The sequence below is a fragment of the Eptatretus burgeri genome, chromosome 2 (assembly GCF_056783735.1).
Source record: "Eptatretus burgeri isolate ZD-2024b chromosome 2, Ebu_testis_v1, whole genome shotgun sequence".
NCBI lineage: Eukaryota > Metazoa > Chordata > Myxini > Myxiniformes > Myxinidae > Eptatretus > Eptatretus burgeri.
This window is the reverse complement of record NC_140962.1, coordinates 59,729,171-59,746,183: the sequence shown is the minus strand read 5'-3', so window position 1 is coordinate 59,746,183 and position 17,013 is coordinate 59,729,171. Positions and strand designations below refer to the sequence as shown.

Genomic DNA, 17,013 nt, shown 5'->3' with positions numbered 1-17,013 from the left:
GTCGAGAGAGTGGGGGGGGGGCACCAACAACAGAGTTGAAGAAGAGAATAGAGAGAGACTTGGACAATGGAGGAATGGGGAGTGGGGAAGGATGCATGGGGTGGACAAGATGGATACAGAAGCAAAAAATGAAGAAGGAAGGCAACACTGAAAATTTGGAAGGAGATGGGCTTGGGGTTGGGGAAAAGGGGGGGGGGTACATTTCCACATCCTTGCACACGATTAGAAAAAGCGAGGTGAAACTTTAGTGATATTCCCAACGGTTGCTGTGGAGGCCGCCACCCTCTTTGTATGGGTCCACATTTGGCTGTGAAAAGCATGTGACGTTTCACAGCTTATTACTTTTTATGCCTCCGTTGATGAAGTCGCAGGTTGCATTATGTTTTCTGGTTGTCCGTCCGTCCATGTGAACTTTCTGTTTTCTCTGCAACCATTTATCCGATTTAACGTTTAACCACTTTTCACCATATGTTCGACTGCTCATGTGCAATGTTTTAATGATGACTATGACGTCATAGGTTCCGTGGTGTGGCAGCCAAGTTAGAAAAATGGAAAAACTTTGGACCACTGTATCTCTGAAACCGTTCCATGGAAAAAACTGAAACTTGGCACACATCAAGTACGTGTGATTGGGAAACCATTAGAAACAAGGGTGATTTTTTTTTTTGATGATGTCTGAGGTGGCTTCATTATGACATTGTAGTTGCATATGTCAAATGCTTTATCCAATCAGTATGAAAATGTTGAGGGTCACCTGGGGCTAAATTGTACGGGGGGGGGGGGGTGAATTGATGTCATCGGTCATGTGGTTTGGCAGCCATGTTTTTAACATAACCTTCAAAAATCTTCTCTGAAACAGCTGAACATATCGAAGTGAAACTTTACAGGCATGATCACCTATCCATGAGGAACAAAAAGTTATCCTCCTATGATGTCATAGGTCACATGATTTGGCAGCTATGACTTTTTTGAAGAATAAAAAAATTATTCTCCCTGCTGACGATCTCAAAGTTAAGTTTCCCGTCATTATCTGTCCCGTTTTAACTGTTTATTTTCTCACCTGCATGTTACTGTGGGTTCCTAGTTCGGTTTTGTTTCAAAAATCGTGCTATTTTGTCAAACTTGTCTTACTGGGTGCTTGAGCCGGTTACTTGAGGCTTGAGGCCTACTCTTTGTTCCCCTCAGCGTACGATCGTGTTTATTTGTTTTTTCTCCCCATTTCTAAAATTTCTATCTTTCCCACTTTCTTAACGTCCCCCATCCCTCCCAACTAATCACTCTATTTCTTATCTTAAATCAAAAAAAAAAAACCGCTACCTTTCTCCGATTCTTCTTCTTCTTCTTCTTCTTCTTCTTCTTCTTCAATTCCTCTTCTTCCTCATTTTTCTTTCTACAACACTTCCATGACCTAATCTGTTGAAAACTCTCTCAAACATTAATAATAATAACAAAAACGATCTATTATAATGCTTCATTTTCCTCTTTCACACGTGTGGTTCTCTTTACTGCATCATGATGCACTACTCTTCTGCTATTTAAACAGACTGCTCTCAATTCGACCTTTCCTTCATACCTTGCCAAAAAATCCAACTGTTACAGCATTTGTCTCTCCCTTCTCTGAATTTGCCTTTATTGCATCCATCAAGAAATGTGTTTAATCGCATAACTGACCTAAAACTTTTAAAAACCCCAGTTTGCTATGAATGTTCGCTTTCCATCAACCATTTTATTTTTCCAACTTCAGTGCCAACTCACTCCTCTCACCCCTCACTCTTAAAGCAACCATCCCACTCTTCTCCCTCCAAGCCTCCCTCTCACCTCTCTCAAAAACTCCCCCTCACCTTTCTCCCACCATTCATCCCCCTCACTCATCCTTCTCAAGGGTTCCCCCGCCTCCCATGCACAAAGGTGCGTCCTTCCACTGCCCTCTCACCTCCATCTCCTCACACCACCTCCTCAAATCCTCAACTGCCTTCTTCCACCTCTCTTGTCCCCCCTCTCCCGCAGCACCACAGAGCCTTTTCTCCTCCTCATTTGGCCCCCTCCCGAGTTATTCTGCAATCCCCCACACTCTTTCAACAACCCTCCTTACCTCCCTCCCCTCATCCCTTGTCCTACCCTCCCCCTCCACCCCCACCCCTGCACCCAAAGCCTCCTCCCCTACCTCTTCATTAAAAGTATGGACCTCAAATATCCGGGGCCTTCGCTCAAACTTTTTAGATCTTTCCATACAGGCTGCCACTGTAAAACCAGACATAATCTGCCAAACAGAAACTTTCCTCCCCCAAGACGTGTCTGACTCTCAAGTATCTCTCCCTGGTTACTCACTCCTCCGGTATGACAGACCTGAGCCTCGTCCTGGTGGAGGTGTTGCTCTCTTCATCAAAGACTCTATTCCTCACTCTCCATGCACTGCTCTCACTCCCCCACACTCCCAGGGATACCTCTGGCTACGGCTTCCCCTCCACTCCCACCTCACGTTTACATGTGTACTGTACCGTCCACCAAACAGTGATGACTCCATCTACACCTCACTATCCGAAAACATGGACCATCTTCTATCTTCTCATCCAAACTCCTTCTTCCTCTTATGTGGTGACTTAAATTGTCATCATGCCAGTTGGCTAGGTGTGGGTACCTCTCTCACCTGTCAAGGCACCTCAGCAAAAGCTTTCTGCGACTCATTGGGACTGAATCAATCGGTCAACTTCCCTGCCCGTATCTCAACCAATGGTACTCCATCTCTTCTGGATCTGATTTAGACAAATTTTCCTGACAATATCTGCTGCCCTTTTTCCGCTCCAATTGGTTCTTCTGACCACGTCCTTGTCAAAGTGGACATCTCTCTGGCTATTATCAGAGAACCACCTCACCGCCGTCGAGTCTGGCATTTCATTCCAGCTGACTGGTAGGGTCTCCGAGCAACCATCAAACTTATAGACTGGTCTCCTATCGCTACTTTCTCCAACATCAACTCATCCTGGGAATTCTTTCAAAGAAACTTACTCTCCCTCATGCACAGATTTATCCCCTCTCGTCTTCAGTTGTCCTACCCTTCTTCCCGCCCTTGGTTCACTGAAGCTTGTGTTGTGGCAGTTGTCCTGAAACAACTTGCCTTTGCCTCATGGAAAGCAAACCCTACTGAGGGCAATCTCAGTTCCTTCCATAAACCTCGGAACAAGTGTGTGTCTACCCTCAGGAGAGCCAAAAAAACAACATCTTTCTCATCTCAAGTCTGAACTCTCAAACCTCTCTCCCTCCTCAAAATCCTGGTGGCATCTAATCAAATCTGTTTGTGGTGTATGTTCCCCCTCCATCCCCTCCCTTACCTCAAATGGCCGCACTGCTGATACCGCACGTGAAAAAGCTGAATGCCTAAACTCGGTGTTTGCAGATAAATCTTGTGTCCAAAACCCATCACTTTCTCTACCCACCTTACCCAGTCGCACCCAACTGTCCCTGGACTCTGTGTCCTTTTATCCTGACAAGGTGGAGAGCTTGCTGTCAAACCTCGACTCGGATTGTGCAACCGGTCCAGACGGCATCAGCCCACGTGTCCTCAAAACCTGCTCTTCTGCTCTTGCTCACCCTCTCTCTGTTCTTTTCACCCTCTCATTTGCTCGAGATCATCTGCCATCTGCTTGGAAATCAGCAAACATTACTGGCCTGCACAAAAAGGTGCAAAAACAGATCCCTGCAACTACAGACCAATCAGCCTTCTCCCAATCATCAGCAATGTGATGGAATCCATCATGGCTTCAGACATTAAATCCTTCCTCTTCTCCAATGGCTTGATTTCTGATCATCAATTTGGTTTCAGACCAGGTCACTCTACCTTGGATATGCTGCTTCTGCTCTCTCAACAATGGATGGAGGTCCTCAATGCCAGACAGGAAATCCGTGCCGTATCCCTGGACATATCACGTGCTTTTGACACAGTCTGGCAACCTGCCCTGCTCATCAAACTCTCTTCCTATGGAATCCAAGGCCATCTCCACTCATGCTCGCAGACTTCCTCTCCTGTCGCAGTCAACGTGTGGCCCTCACAGAGTTCACAAACAGAGTTCTTTCATCCCCTCTTCCTGTGCAGGCTGGAGTTATTCAAGGTAGCGTTCTGGGCCCTGTTCTTTTTCTGGTTTTCATCAATGATCTCTCCAACTCTCTGGAAAATCTTCTATATCTCTTTGCTGATGACTGCACCCTCTGCCATTCCATCGGTCATCCCTCAGACCGGCAAGCAGCATCTTCTTTGCTCACTGCTGATCTGGATAAAATCACAAACTGGTCCAACATGTGGAACATGTCTTTCAACCATGACAAATCTCACTTACTATGTCTCTTCGAAAGGACCATTTAGAAAACCCCCCATCCACTTTCTCAACAATCCTCTGGAAGAAGTCCTTTCTTTCAAGCTTCTGGGTCTCACTATCTGCCATCACCTTTCCTGGGAAAGCCACATTTCAAACCTCACCTCCAAAGCCAGTCGCCGACTGGGAATCCTCCATCGTGCAAAGTCCTTCCTCGGCCCGCCTGAGCTCCTGACCACTTACAAAGCTTTTGTCCACAGCCTGATGGAGTACTGCTCTCCCCTCTGGGCTGGTGCTCCTGCCTCCCACCTTTCTTGGCTTCATGCTGTAGAAACCAAGGCATTTCGGATCATTGGCATCTCCCTCAATGAGGCTGTCTTTGGGCCTCTCACTCAATCACCGCAGGTTGGTCGGTGGTCTTTCTGTCTTCTACCGTCTCCTCTCCAGCCTCACCCCACCCCCCGCTCTCTCTGCGATTTGTCCCCACCACATTTCCGCAGGGCGCTCAAGGTCCGCGAACAACCCCCTTCTGGTAAAACTACCAAAATCATGAATCACTGCTCACCTTCACTCTTTCATTCCTCTTTTTTTCCCGCCTTTGGAATAAACTCCCTCACTCTATTCATTCCCATTCTTCCCTCCAGGCCTTCAAAACAGCTGTTCACCGCCACCTCTTATCATCCCCCATCCAAATCCTCGATCTTTTCATACCCCCGATAATCCACCCAAGCCAACCTCCTTCAAATTCCCTGCTTTCCTTCCTGAAAGTCCCTGTAATGTCCATCTTCTATTCCCCATGTTCCCCGTCCCGTCCCTCTCTCTTCCACAGATCTAATGTCTTCCCACTCTCTCCCCTCTTGTCTCATGCCTCCCTTGATGTGCGTTGTGTGTTAGCTCTCATACGAGCCTCGACAAGGTATACAACAACAACAACAAAATCTGCAAGAGTGAAAGGGAAAGTATACAACACACTCGTGAGACCAGCTATGTCGTATGGTTTGGAGGCGGTGGTGCTGACAAAAAGACAGGAAGCGGAGCTGGAGGTGACAGAGTTAAAGATGCTGCGATTCTTGTTGGGAGTGACGAGGATGGACAGGATTAGAAATGAGTATATTAGAGGGACAGCACAGGTATGACGGTTTGGAGACAAAGTAAGAGAGGCCAGTTGTCAGTAAGAGAGTTATTTAGGAAGAAATTGCTCATCAATTAAGTGGATAAATGGGTTTGAGATGGTTTGCACATGTGCACAGGAGCGCAGTGAAGTATATTGGGAGAAGGATGCTGAGGATGGAGCCTCCAGGCAGGAGGAGATGAGGAAGGCCAAAGAGGAGGTTTATGGATGTGGTGTGGGTGGTTGGTGTGACAATGGAAGATGTGGAGGACAGAGCGAAATGGAGACAGTTGATCCGCTGTGGCGACCCCTAACGGGAGCAGCCAAAAGAAGAAGAAGATACTGTTTATTTTATCATGGGTCCAAAACGTCCATTAAATGGTGTATCTGCTGAAGAGCAGAATAAAAAAAAAAGTGAAGAAAGTGATGACATTAGTGGAAAAAGTGAAAATATTAGATTGACTTGAGAGTGGTGCACGTTTGTGAAAAACTACAACATCAATGAATCCACTATTTGTTACATTCGTAAATGTAACGATAATATTATGACGAGATCAACATAATGTATCTCCACAAAGGCAAGAAAGAGCACAACATAATAGATGTGAGGGATTTGTGGGTCGCTCCTGGGAGATCGGTCGGCTTTCTCCGTGCCATGACTATGTTCAAGGAGAACTGACTGGGACTACCCACCAACAGTACTCCAAGCAGTAAAGCCTTCTTGTTGTAAATGATACTTATTTTACTCAATTGTTCTTATTTTTCAATTAAATGTCTTATTTTTATTTACTTATGATTTTTGGCCTTATTTTGGGAGGCTGGAATGTATATCATTGACTTGCATGTTCTGTACTGTTCGCCGTTCGTGGAAGTGCAGAGGAACGTAACCCCAGCGGAAGGCGAGGGTTTACTGTATGTTTCTGAGCTGTCACTTAACAAACTCCATGTCTACTTTCAGTCAAGGTGTATTTAATGGCACTTGTCTAAAAAATAATCAGGCAACGTATTATCAGGTGCAATTTCTTAAGTGAATGTTGACCAATGAGTGGTTTATAATGGGTCACTGTAAGCTGCGATGATTGTCAGCTATGTGACGGGCAACTCTTAACTGTCGATTTATGAGGGTTGCATGAAAGTTTCACGTCTGACAAAGAAATTGAAAAATAAAATGAACACCAATTGATTGTTTGGTTTGAGGGTTTGTTTAAAATGCAAAAGCTTTTGTTGATATGAAATTTTTTGTGAAAATTGGAAATAAAAAAAATGAAAACTCAAAAAAAGGTTATCTCAATTAAAAAGGTTTTGGAGGTAAAAATAACCCATCAATCTATTTCCACAATCAGACACTGGAAGAGATTCTTTTTTTTTTTTTTGTCTTCACTGTCAGACATTACTTCTCTTGGGTAGCACATTAATGTACCAAAGCTGGTTTCCAAAGCCAGCCACAGATGAGGTATTAACCATGGTGCCCAAGTCTTTCCTTGGCAAACCTGAACTTCTCACAGCCTAAAAAGCCTTTATCTGTACTTAATGGAGTGATCATCCTATCTATTGACTAATGATTTATACCTGTCTCTCCTATGTGGTGTCAAATACAAAGCTCTCAATATTGTTGTGGTTACCAGATTCGCAAACCACCATTCAGGTCCCTTAGGTGAGGTATCTCGGTAAGTGCATGTGTAGTTAGGCCCAAACCCGTTGTCTAGTGGGAATACATGTCATTTATACGTGCTGCGACTCTTCAGGATAGCCGTTTTTCTTTTACTATCTTTATTTTGGACCAACCGCCATGATCACAACCACAACCACCGCTTCACCACAACCGCCACGACCTTTACCGTCGCAACTCGCCACCATCGCATCACCGTCATCTCGCGCCACTCATGGGCACCGATGCTGGACTCGTGTGGGGCGCACGTTGAACAGCGTGTACAAAACCACGGATTTTCTGCTTCAAAAACGGATCGAAAACGACACACGCCCACTTTTTGCCGTCCAATCGGTGAGCGAGGGGCGAATTGGCCCCGACCCCAGGGAGATCGATATATGCAAATTTGTGGATCAAAAAGCCTTCACGCCCACTTTTTGTCGGGCCAATGGGGAGCGAGTTGAAAGGTCAAAGGGAGGGGGTCAAAGGCGAAGTTACGGGGGGATAAAAGGACGGTGTTCGTCAGTAAAAGGGGAGAAAGAAGTCGGAACGAGGAAGAAGGGAGTCGTAAAGGTCGGAACGAGGCGAAGGAGAGTCGGAACGGAGGGGACGAGCTGTGGAGAGGCGGCGAGTCGGACGAAGGGTGCTCGCGTCGTGCAAGGAGCTGCGCGCCCGAGGGAGGCCGGCAGCGCGACCTGGCCGAGGTGGAGACGCTCGTCGCACATAATAAAGATCCTCTATACCCCGAGCATCAGCAACCCCCCTCCTGTTTCCCCCCGCGCTGAGATAGTGCGACCAAGGGGGCCCCGTTCCCACCCCCCTGCCAGGCACTGTCCACGAGGCCCGCGGGTTGCGGGCCATCGCGCTCCGCGTCTCATCACCAGACGGGTAGGCCCGACCAGGTCTCGGCCCCAGGCCTACCTCATTCTTGAGGGTATTTCTTTTCCTTGGTTTTGGGTATGTGTTGTCGGCGCCGTCCGTGAAGTAGAATTGTATAAGTGTTGCCGTGTGCTCGGTAGTCGGTATTAGCTCTGCACTGTGTTTTCACTTTTATGTTTGCTTTTTATGTAAATGGAATTGTGTTTCTTTTTTTTGTGTGCATTTGGTGGAATTGTATTTGTGTGCTTCCCGTGTGCCGAGAATAAATGTGCTTTATTGTTGAACTGTTCTCCCGCTTCGCTTCGTCTTTTCCCCCATTGAACCCCCATCTTGCTTCACGTAAAGGGTTGGTAGTGGGCTGAATACGCCCGATAATTAATCGAACCGTCGAGGTCGACGATAACACCGCTCGGTTATTCTGATAGTCGGAACGGGTCGCTTAAGTGGCCCGTGTCCGAAGTCGACCTGCGGCGAGGTGCGATCGCCCGGTCTACCCTCCGCGTGGGTACTTAGGTAGTTCGAATTTGGCGAGCAACCCTATCCCACGCGGGGGCTGATTGGCTCGATCGCGGTGAGACCGAAAGGTCCACCCGTGACTGGTTCCCGGCGTTAGTCCGAGAGGGTCACGACTGGATTGTCCGTCCGGTGGGCGACGCGCCGCGATTCGAGTTACGTGGCCGTCGCACGCCGGCGGGCGCGAAGACCGCAACAATATATTTGACATCTCCAAAAGAGAAGGCCCTTTTCTCTTTTGTCTCGGACAGATTGTTAACTGTTTTCTACCTTCTCTCCTTGCGTCTTGCTCTGGCTGCTCTTTCATCTCTCCATCGTTTCTCAGTCGTTTCTTGGTTTCTTGGTGAAACTCTCAAATTACAGGCTCACTGCTCATTTCCACTTTTTGGTCCTCTCTTCTCCCACTTGTGGAACCGCCTTCCCCAATTTGTTCAATCCCACTCTCTCCATTTGGGTATTCAAGCCAGCAGTGCACCACCATCTCAGGTCACCATCTCAGGTCACCATCTCTCTCTACCCATGATCTTTCCTTTTCTCATTTATCCTCCACAACTCCTCTCCTGATAATTGCAAGTTGATGTGTCTCCTTTCATCTTATCTCTTCATCTCCTGTTGCTTCTTCATATTCTCCCACTGCCCCACTGACAATACATTGCCTTTCACTTCATTTTTCTATGGGCCTAGAAGTTCCATCCAACAAAAAAAAAACCGATCGATCACATGGATTGTTGCAGCTGCAAGCTCTATAGTACTTCCTCCTCATGGGGTACAGAACATCTGGCACAAGTTGTTGCACTTTGTCAAAAATCTGTCTGCAGTGAGACCTTTAAACCCTCCCAGGATCCTCCCCTGGTTCCCAATCAGTTACTGAAAAGGCCTTGTAGGCTGTGAGAAGTTCACGGTTATTGAGGAAGAGCTTGGTACGATGGAGGATACGTAGCTTGCAGTTGACTTTGGAAATCAGTTTTGGTAATTAATGATCTACTCAGGAGAGGTTTTGTTGATGATGTTGTCAGAAAGTTTGAGGGCCTAAATTTCTTCAAATTGCTCATCAATTAAGTGGATAAATGGGTTTGCTGGACAATCCTTCTTCAAAGATGAGATGAGAATGTTAGACTTGCCTCTATTAAATGATGTGTCCCATGTGTTGGACGAGCATCTGACCATTTCCACATATGCTAAGAAGTATGGAAAAGATACTGATCTGTCTTTTTGATGGTGAGCACTGCAGGGCAGAATGTGATCATCTGTGATTTTTAAATAAAATGGTTTCTAGAGCATTGGAGATGTCATGTATGTAAATAAGGAATGAGCAGAGCCCAAAACTGCCTTGAGGATGGACCACTGGTTTTGTTTTTTTATTTTTAGTATACACAGTTGAGGCTCATGGAAGAGCTACTACTAGGACATTGAAGCGATCAGGCAAAAATAAACAGCAGAGAAAGGGGGAAAACACCAACAGCCAAGTAGAAGGTCAAGATGGAGGCAGACTTGAAAAACAATGGGTGCATGGTTGGTGAGGAATAATGGACAGGAGAGGATGCATGAGGTAGACAAGATGGATACAGAAGGAAACTCCCAGAGGAGAAAACTAAAATTTGGAAGGAGGAAGGATTGGGGTGGGGGGGGGCAAAAACGAAGGCAAAGCACAGAAAGAGCAGAGGGTACAAGATCAGAAAGGAGGTTGTAGAAGAAAGAGAGACCACTGAGCTGTCTGTGATGGTGAAGTGATAGGTCCATAAACTCAGTTTCATCGTGGGAGAATCCAATAATCTTGAAGCCCTTGGTTTCTACGGCATCAAGCTAAGTAAGATGTGAGGCAGGGGAGCCAGCCCAGAGGGGAGGGCAGCACTCCATCAAGCAGTGGATGAAGGCCTTGCAGGTGGACAGGAGTTCAGGTGTGCTGAGGCATGACTTTGAAAGATGGAGGAAGCCCAGTCGGTGGCTGGCTTTGGAGGCCAACTTTGAAATGTGGCTTGCCCAAGAAAGATAATGCCTGATAGTGAGACCCAGGAATTTGAATGACTGAACTTCCTCAAGAGGATAGTTTAGAAAGTCGATGGGAGGGTTTGCCAGATGGTCCTTTTAAAGAGAGTTAGAGATAGTGTGAGATTTATCAGGATTTAAAGACATATTGCAAGTGTTTGATCATTTTGTGATTTTGTTAAGGTCTGAAGAGAGGGAAGAGACTGCAGCCTGCCTGTCCGAAGGATGGAGGATGTCATGGCACAGAGTGGAGTCTTCATCAAATAGATAAAGAGGATTTTCCAGAGAGTCAGAGAGATCATTTATGAAGATTAGGAATAGGATTGGCCCCAAAACACTGCCTTGGAGCACTCCAGCCTTGACAAGGAGAGGAGATGAAAGGATTCCATTGAGAGCCACATGTAGATGATGAGAGTGTAGGAAGTCAGTCATCCAAGTGTGTACTTTGCCTTGGATGCCATAGGCAGAGAGTTTGAAGAGTAAGGCAGGATGCCAGACTGTATCAAAGACATGAGATATGTCCAGAGAGAGAGAGCCCTGATCTCATGTCTGACATTGAGTTCCTCCATCCATTGTTGGGTGAGTAGAAGCAACATGTCCAAAGTGGAGTGACCTGGTCTGAAACCAAATTGGTGATCTGAGATGAGGTTGTTGGATAAAAGGAAGGATTTCATATCAACTGTGATGATACATTCCATGACCTTGCTGATGATTGGAAGTAAGCTGATAGGTCTGTCGTCAAGTGGATCAGTTTTTGCACCTTTTTATGTGATGCAGTGATGTTGACTGATTTCCAAGCAGATGGAAGATGACCTCGGGCAAATGATAGGGTGAAAAGGACAGAGAGAGAATGTGAAAGAGCAACAGACAGGATTTTAGGACATGTGACTGTTGTTTTAGGACACATCCAGTAGCAGAGTCAGAGTCGAGGATTGAAAGAACCTTCTCCACCTTCCCAGGTGCAAAAGATACAGAATCCAGAAGCAGTTGGATAAGACAGGGAAGGATGGGTACTGAGAGTGAGGAGTTGGGGACACAAGACTTTGAAGCAATTGAGGCCTTCAGCCTTCCCACAAGCGGAGTCAGCTGTGATGCCATTTGAAGAGAGGAAATGGAGAGCAGGACAGCATAAACCAAAGCTGGACTTGACTAGGCACAACCAGGTTTTAGTGTAGGGAGACAATTTAGAAAGTTCATTCTTGAGGTTGGACAGATGTGATTTTCTGGTTCTCTTGAGAGTGGACACACACTTGGTTTTTGGAATGCCCTGAGATTGCGTTTGGTTGAATTTGCCTTCCAGGAAGAGAAGACAAGTTGTTCCAGAGAAACTGCCTCACCACAGGATTCAGAGTACCATGGGCAGGAAGAAGTGGAGGATAATTGAAGACAATAGAGAGAGAGAGAGATAGAGATAGAGATAGAGATAGAGATAGAGATAGATATCTGTCGAAGAATTGCCAGGCTGAGTTAATATCAGGGGCAGGAGATATGGGAGACCAGTCCTGAAGAAAGACAGCTGCTTGCAGTCCCTGCCAATCTGCTTGAGTGAACTCCAAGACTCGCTGGTATTGAGGCAGCTCTCTGAGAATTGCCAGATAAATGTTGACTTCCACAAGCACATGATCAGATGAACCAATTGGATCAGAGGAAGAGTGGGAGGCATTTGTGGGAAGGTTTGTTATAACCAAGTCCAGAAGGGAGGAGTTGCCATTTTGAGAAATCCATGTCAGAAAGTTCACAGATTGGGTCAGTCCAATGCAGTCACAGAAGTCCTTTGCTGAAGCGCCATGGCTGGTGAGAGAGGTACCAACACCCAGCCAAGTTCCGTGGTGACAGACGAACATGGGAAGGAAATTTGTGAATGGAAAGAAAACAGATACGATTGAGACTTACACAATGTTTCTGTGCATGGCAGTCTGAGTGAGTCACGAAGATGGCATCGGATGTCACAATCAAAAAGTTGGCAACAGAAGGGACAGTGGGGGGTTTTTTTCGCCAATATTTCCAGAGATAATCCTGACCTATTGATCCATCTATTTTAAGGCAGAAGCAGCATATAAAAGGTTTGTTATAGTTTGATTGAAGAGCATTACCGTAAACTATGTTACTCTATAATTTTGTATGACATACACTATTTGTGAGAATATAATTTGCCAAAGACACTTCCTTGTGACATGGGAAAAGAATTTGTTGATTATCTCTCGTGCAATAAAATCGTCGAGCAAAGAACACATATCGAAGTTGTCAACGTATTGACCGCGTAATCACCAGGATGTCTCGATGAGACATTTTCAGTTTTAGCAGAAGCAATGAAAGATATTCACCTCATGGAAAACATATATATATATATATATATATATATATATATATATATATATATATATATATATATATATATATATATATATATATATATATATATATATATATATATATATATATATCACTTGATATCCACCAAATGTTGCATTGAGATGTTCACCATTTCTTCTTGCAAATACGGCATGCGCCTGTTGGTTGCATCATTTCCATGGATGTTGTTTTGTTGCTGCTGCTGTGATGGGATATTTATTATGCATTATGTAACATATTAAGCAGACAGCACTGAAACTACCCCTTCGCATCTCCTCATCATTGTACAATATTAATTGTAACAAGACCTCATCACAACCTCGTGACGACAACATAATTTGTCATGATGAGCGGAACAATACATCTCAGAATCATAAGAGCTAGTTCATAATATAAGCATACAGTGACTAATGTAGTTGTTGGGTGAAACATCTGATAGTGCACCAGGACAAAATCAAATGGATCGTGTGCAAAAATGAGAAATTGTTAAATCGAGTGATAAGAGTGTAAAAGCAACGAACTAACTATGGGACGGTGAGGCAACAGTTGGACATAATAAGCAAGGGAATGAATGAACAGGACAAGAGGAGAGGGGAGTGGAGGAAACGCAGTTACCAGTTGTTATTTCATATGCAGCCTGTGGATGCTGTTTGTATCATTTTCTGAAAGTGTGGCTGTGCTGCTGATGCAGTGCCCCTGTTATAAGTAAGGTCGTACTCATTTCGCCAACCTCGGAAGGTTGATAAGCTGAGTCATCCCACCTGGTGTTATTTCAACGGCACGAAAGGAGCTCAAATTCAAGACCCTAATATTTTAAGCGAACACCAGGCTACAGTTACCTGAAAGTAAATGGGTTGGGTTAGGTAGATTTAATTAGAAAATGTCATGAGTAGGGATGGAGAATGACCTGAGATGATGGTGCACTGCTTTTTCGAACCCCCTGGAGGGAAGAGTGTGATCAAACCATCTCAAGAAGGTGGTTCCATGAATGCAAAAAAGGAACAAAAGAGATTTTTGTTCAGTAAGCCTGGATTTTTGGAGTTTAACCAGATGAGGGGTATACTATAAGGGGTCTGTCTGCATCCTGGAGTTGCTGGGAAAGATCGGAAGGCTGAGAGCAGATGGAGCTCGACCGGAGGAGAGGTGGTTAAAAAATATACGGAGCAGCCACCAACCTGTTTGATGTGATAGCAATAGGCTTTGTGCTTCGGATGAGAGATACCAAGAATGTTGAGGACTTTAGGTTCCACAAAATCCAGGCGAGACGTGTGATGCTGGGGTACCAGCCCATAGGGTGAAGTCGTAGTCCACTGAGTTACAGACAAAGACTTTGTCGGCTGTGAATAGTTGTGATTTTTTTTTTTCAAGGAAGTTTGATCGTGGTTCCATGATGGGATATTTATTATTTATTATGTAACATTATAAGCAGAAAGAAGCTAAAACTATTGCTTTTCATTTCCTCATCATTGTACAGTTCCAATTATAACATGACCTCATGTCCTGAATTCCAATTAGAACATGACGAGCGATCTGCATTGGTGGCACAAGAGAATTAAAACAAGAATAAAATGGTTCCAAGTGATCTACCGTAAATGATCATGAAGTGCTGACATTTCGGGCCTTGCAGGCTGTGAGTATCGTGATTTCTTCAAGAAAATTTTGGTTGTGCTAATGAGGTGTACATGTGAATAATGAATTTAGCACGCCACAACACCAAAGACTTTCAAAGGTCTGTTTAGTTATGATTGTTTTCCTTGTGTATAATATAGGGAACCATCTCCACAACCAGATGTCCCACACGTCTCACCTCGCTCCTTTTCCTTTACTATTATGTCCTCCGAACTTCCTCTCACTTTTCTCCCTTTCCTTCCAAACACACCCACCTTCCCTTTTCTTCCCAAGCCTCCCATTCCATCCGTTTTTTTCAACTCCAAAGAGTTTCACACTGTCTGAGGAGGCAGCCGTATCATATTCTCAATTAGTTTCGGTGCACCAACATCTCAGTGTTCCATATTATTGGTCCCCTAATGCTTATACCAGAGGGGACTACAGGTTTGCTCTCTGTCTGTCCGTCCATCCATCCCACCTTTGCTTTTTAGACTTTTTCCCATACCCTTTAACACATTCAACTGGAACTTGGTAAATGGCTTTATCATGAGAAGTTGCACAACAAGTTCGAGTTTCAGTGCGTTTCGTCAATTTTTCAGAGTTATGCCCTTTTTACACATCACATATTACACATGGGTCAGTGTTCAGCGACCCTGACTCCATCCCACTGCTTTAGACCCATTGGCTCAACAGCTGGCTCCACCCCAATTAAAATAATGACTCCACCCCAATTAAAATCATGCGCTGCCATTATATGAAACAGCACAGATTGGCAGGCCACAGGCCTTAGCCATGGTTATTAGTCCATGGTCCAATGCAATTGGAATGATCCCAAATATATAATCATGATGTATTGTATACGCACACAAGCCATACGCATGTTTTTGCTTCATGTGTGTTCATTGGTTTATTTTTTTGATTATTTTCTTCACCGAACGTGCCATTATATACCACCCAAATAAAGGGATAAGAACATACATTGGGACCCGAAGGGGACAAGTATTGCAAATCAATACTCGCTCTTGTATATTTGTCATACTTTTTCTGCAATGCTTCTTGTTCTTGATTTTTCGCAGCATTTAACCATATCGTTTGTTCATATAGACCCAATGACAGAGGGACATTTAGGCCAAAGGATCACAAGTTCATTTTGTTTTATGTAATAATATCCTCTATATATTCATTTCAAGACAGTTCCCTCCAAAATGTGAAAGCAACACACGCCTAATATATTGTTGTGGGCCGGGGGTCGGTGGTGAGAACAACCACTTGGTGGGGAAAGCTTGCGTCGTCTCCCACCAAACTCCCAGGAATTGTAGGCCGTCGCTTGGATAACTCCGTGAGCCGGCGGGTCGTCTAACCGACCGTGGACGCCAATATCTCAACCGCTTAGCGTAGGGTCTATTTGTCTATAACCAATTTACCTAATTAACCACGATTTCGACGACCAGGGAAACCACGCCCTCGGCACGACCTGCCTGAACCGGGTCACTCTACCGACTGGTAGAGTTCCAACTACCAACTCCGGTTCGGGTGCAGCCGAGCGGAAACTGCCAAAGCCGTGCCGGCTGGAATGAACGGATTATCGGGGATGAAACCCCACCTAAACTCAGATCCGTACCATGCTGGACAAATTCAAGAAGGGACGGAAACGAACTGGGAACATTTCTAACAAGTTTTATTTTCAGTAAATGAAAGACACAGGGCAAGACTTATCGCAGATATGCAAGCAAGATTTACAAGGATTCAAGCACTTAAACAGTTTCTACTTACAAGACGGGCCCACACGCAGACACACACACACACACAAAATGAAAAGAAACCCAGAGTCTTTATTGGACCCTCGCAGCCGTGGAGAGAGACAAGCTGGGGGCCAGAGTTTGGTGGTGTACCTGACCGTCGGAGGAAGAGCGTGCTCCGCGATGTGGCACCTGACAATGGTCGCTGGTTTGGTCCCCAGTCACACGTGTGGGACTCGAGGTTCGTGGTGGAGCTCGGGTGGTGAATGGCCGGGGTCCACGGAGGGGGGTCGGGGTCGCTCTTCTCTTTCTCGTAAAGGGCCAGCAGAGACACATTCACCGCCTCGATGCCCACCAAAAACTCTTCAACATAACTTTTTAAAAACTCTCAAAGATCCCAAAAAGACACTCCAAGACCTCAAAAAGACCCTCCAAGACCTCAAAAAGACCACCTCTCTCAGAGGGTGCTCGGAAATTTATGTACCTCCCTCAGCTGGGAGGGCCTTGGTGAACACACCTCACTGTCCGCCTCTGACTGGACAGGTCCTACAGCCCACCTTTCCGGGGCGGCTCCTCCACGCGGGCCCACACTCGACGATTAACAGTATCAACCCTGCAACGACCCCTGCCAGGAAACCCCAGCCAGTCTTCCACGCGGGTTCATACTCGACGAGTAACACTATCAATGTTGCACAGGCCGTCGTGCAAGAGTTACAATGTTTGTGGAAGGAACATTGGTGGAAGTGGCAAGGAACGGCTGCAAGCCCCTGCCTTGACAAGTGAGAGTGCTTGTAGACAGTGGGTGGGTAGTGGATCGTGATGGGGAATGGAATGGTTGTTGGTTGCTCATTGGAGTGTTCGTTGGATGTA

The 17,013-nt window shown here is 45.5% G+C and overlaps 1 protein-coding gene across 3 annotated transcripts in view; it reads left to right on the top strand.

Annotated features, from left to right (window-relative positions):
* LOC147032137 (leucine-rich repeat and fibronectin type III domain-containing protein 1-like) overlaps positions 1–17,013 on the top strand; it is a 337,112-nt gene that overhangs the window by 20,218 nt on the left and 299,881 nt on the right. For 2 of the 3 annotated variants that reach the window (XM_085869482.1, XM_085869484.1), the window contains one exon: positions 14,312–14,426. The exons of the other annotated variant lie outside the window; for it this stretch is intronic. The gene's annotated coding sequence lies outside the window, so the exon portion shown is untranslated. The remainder of the gene's footprint in view (positions 1–14,311; positions 14,427–17,013) is intronic. 3 annotated transcript variants of the gene reach the window in all.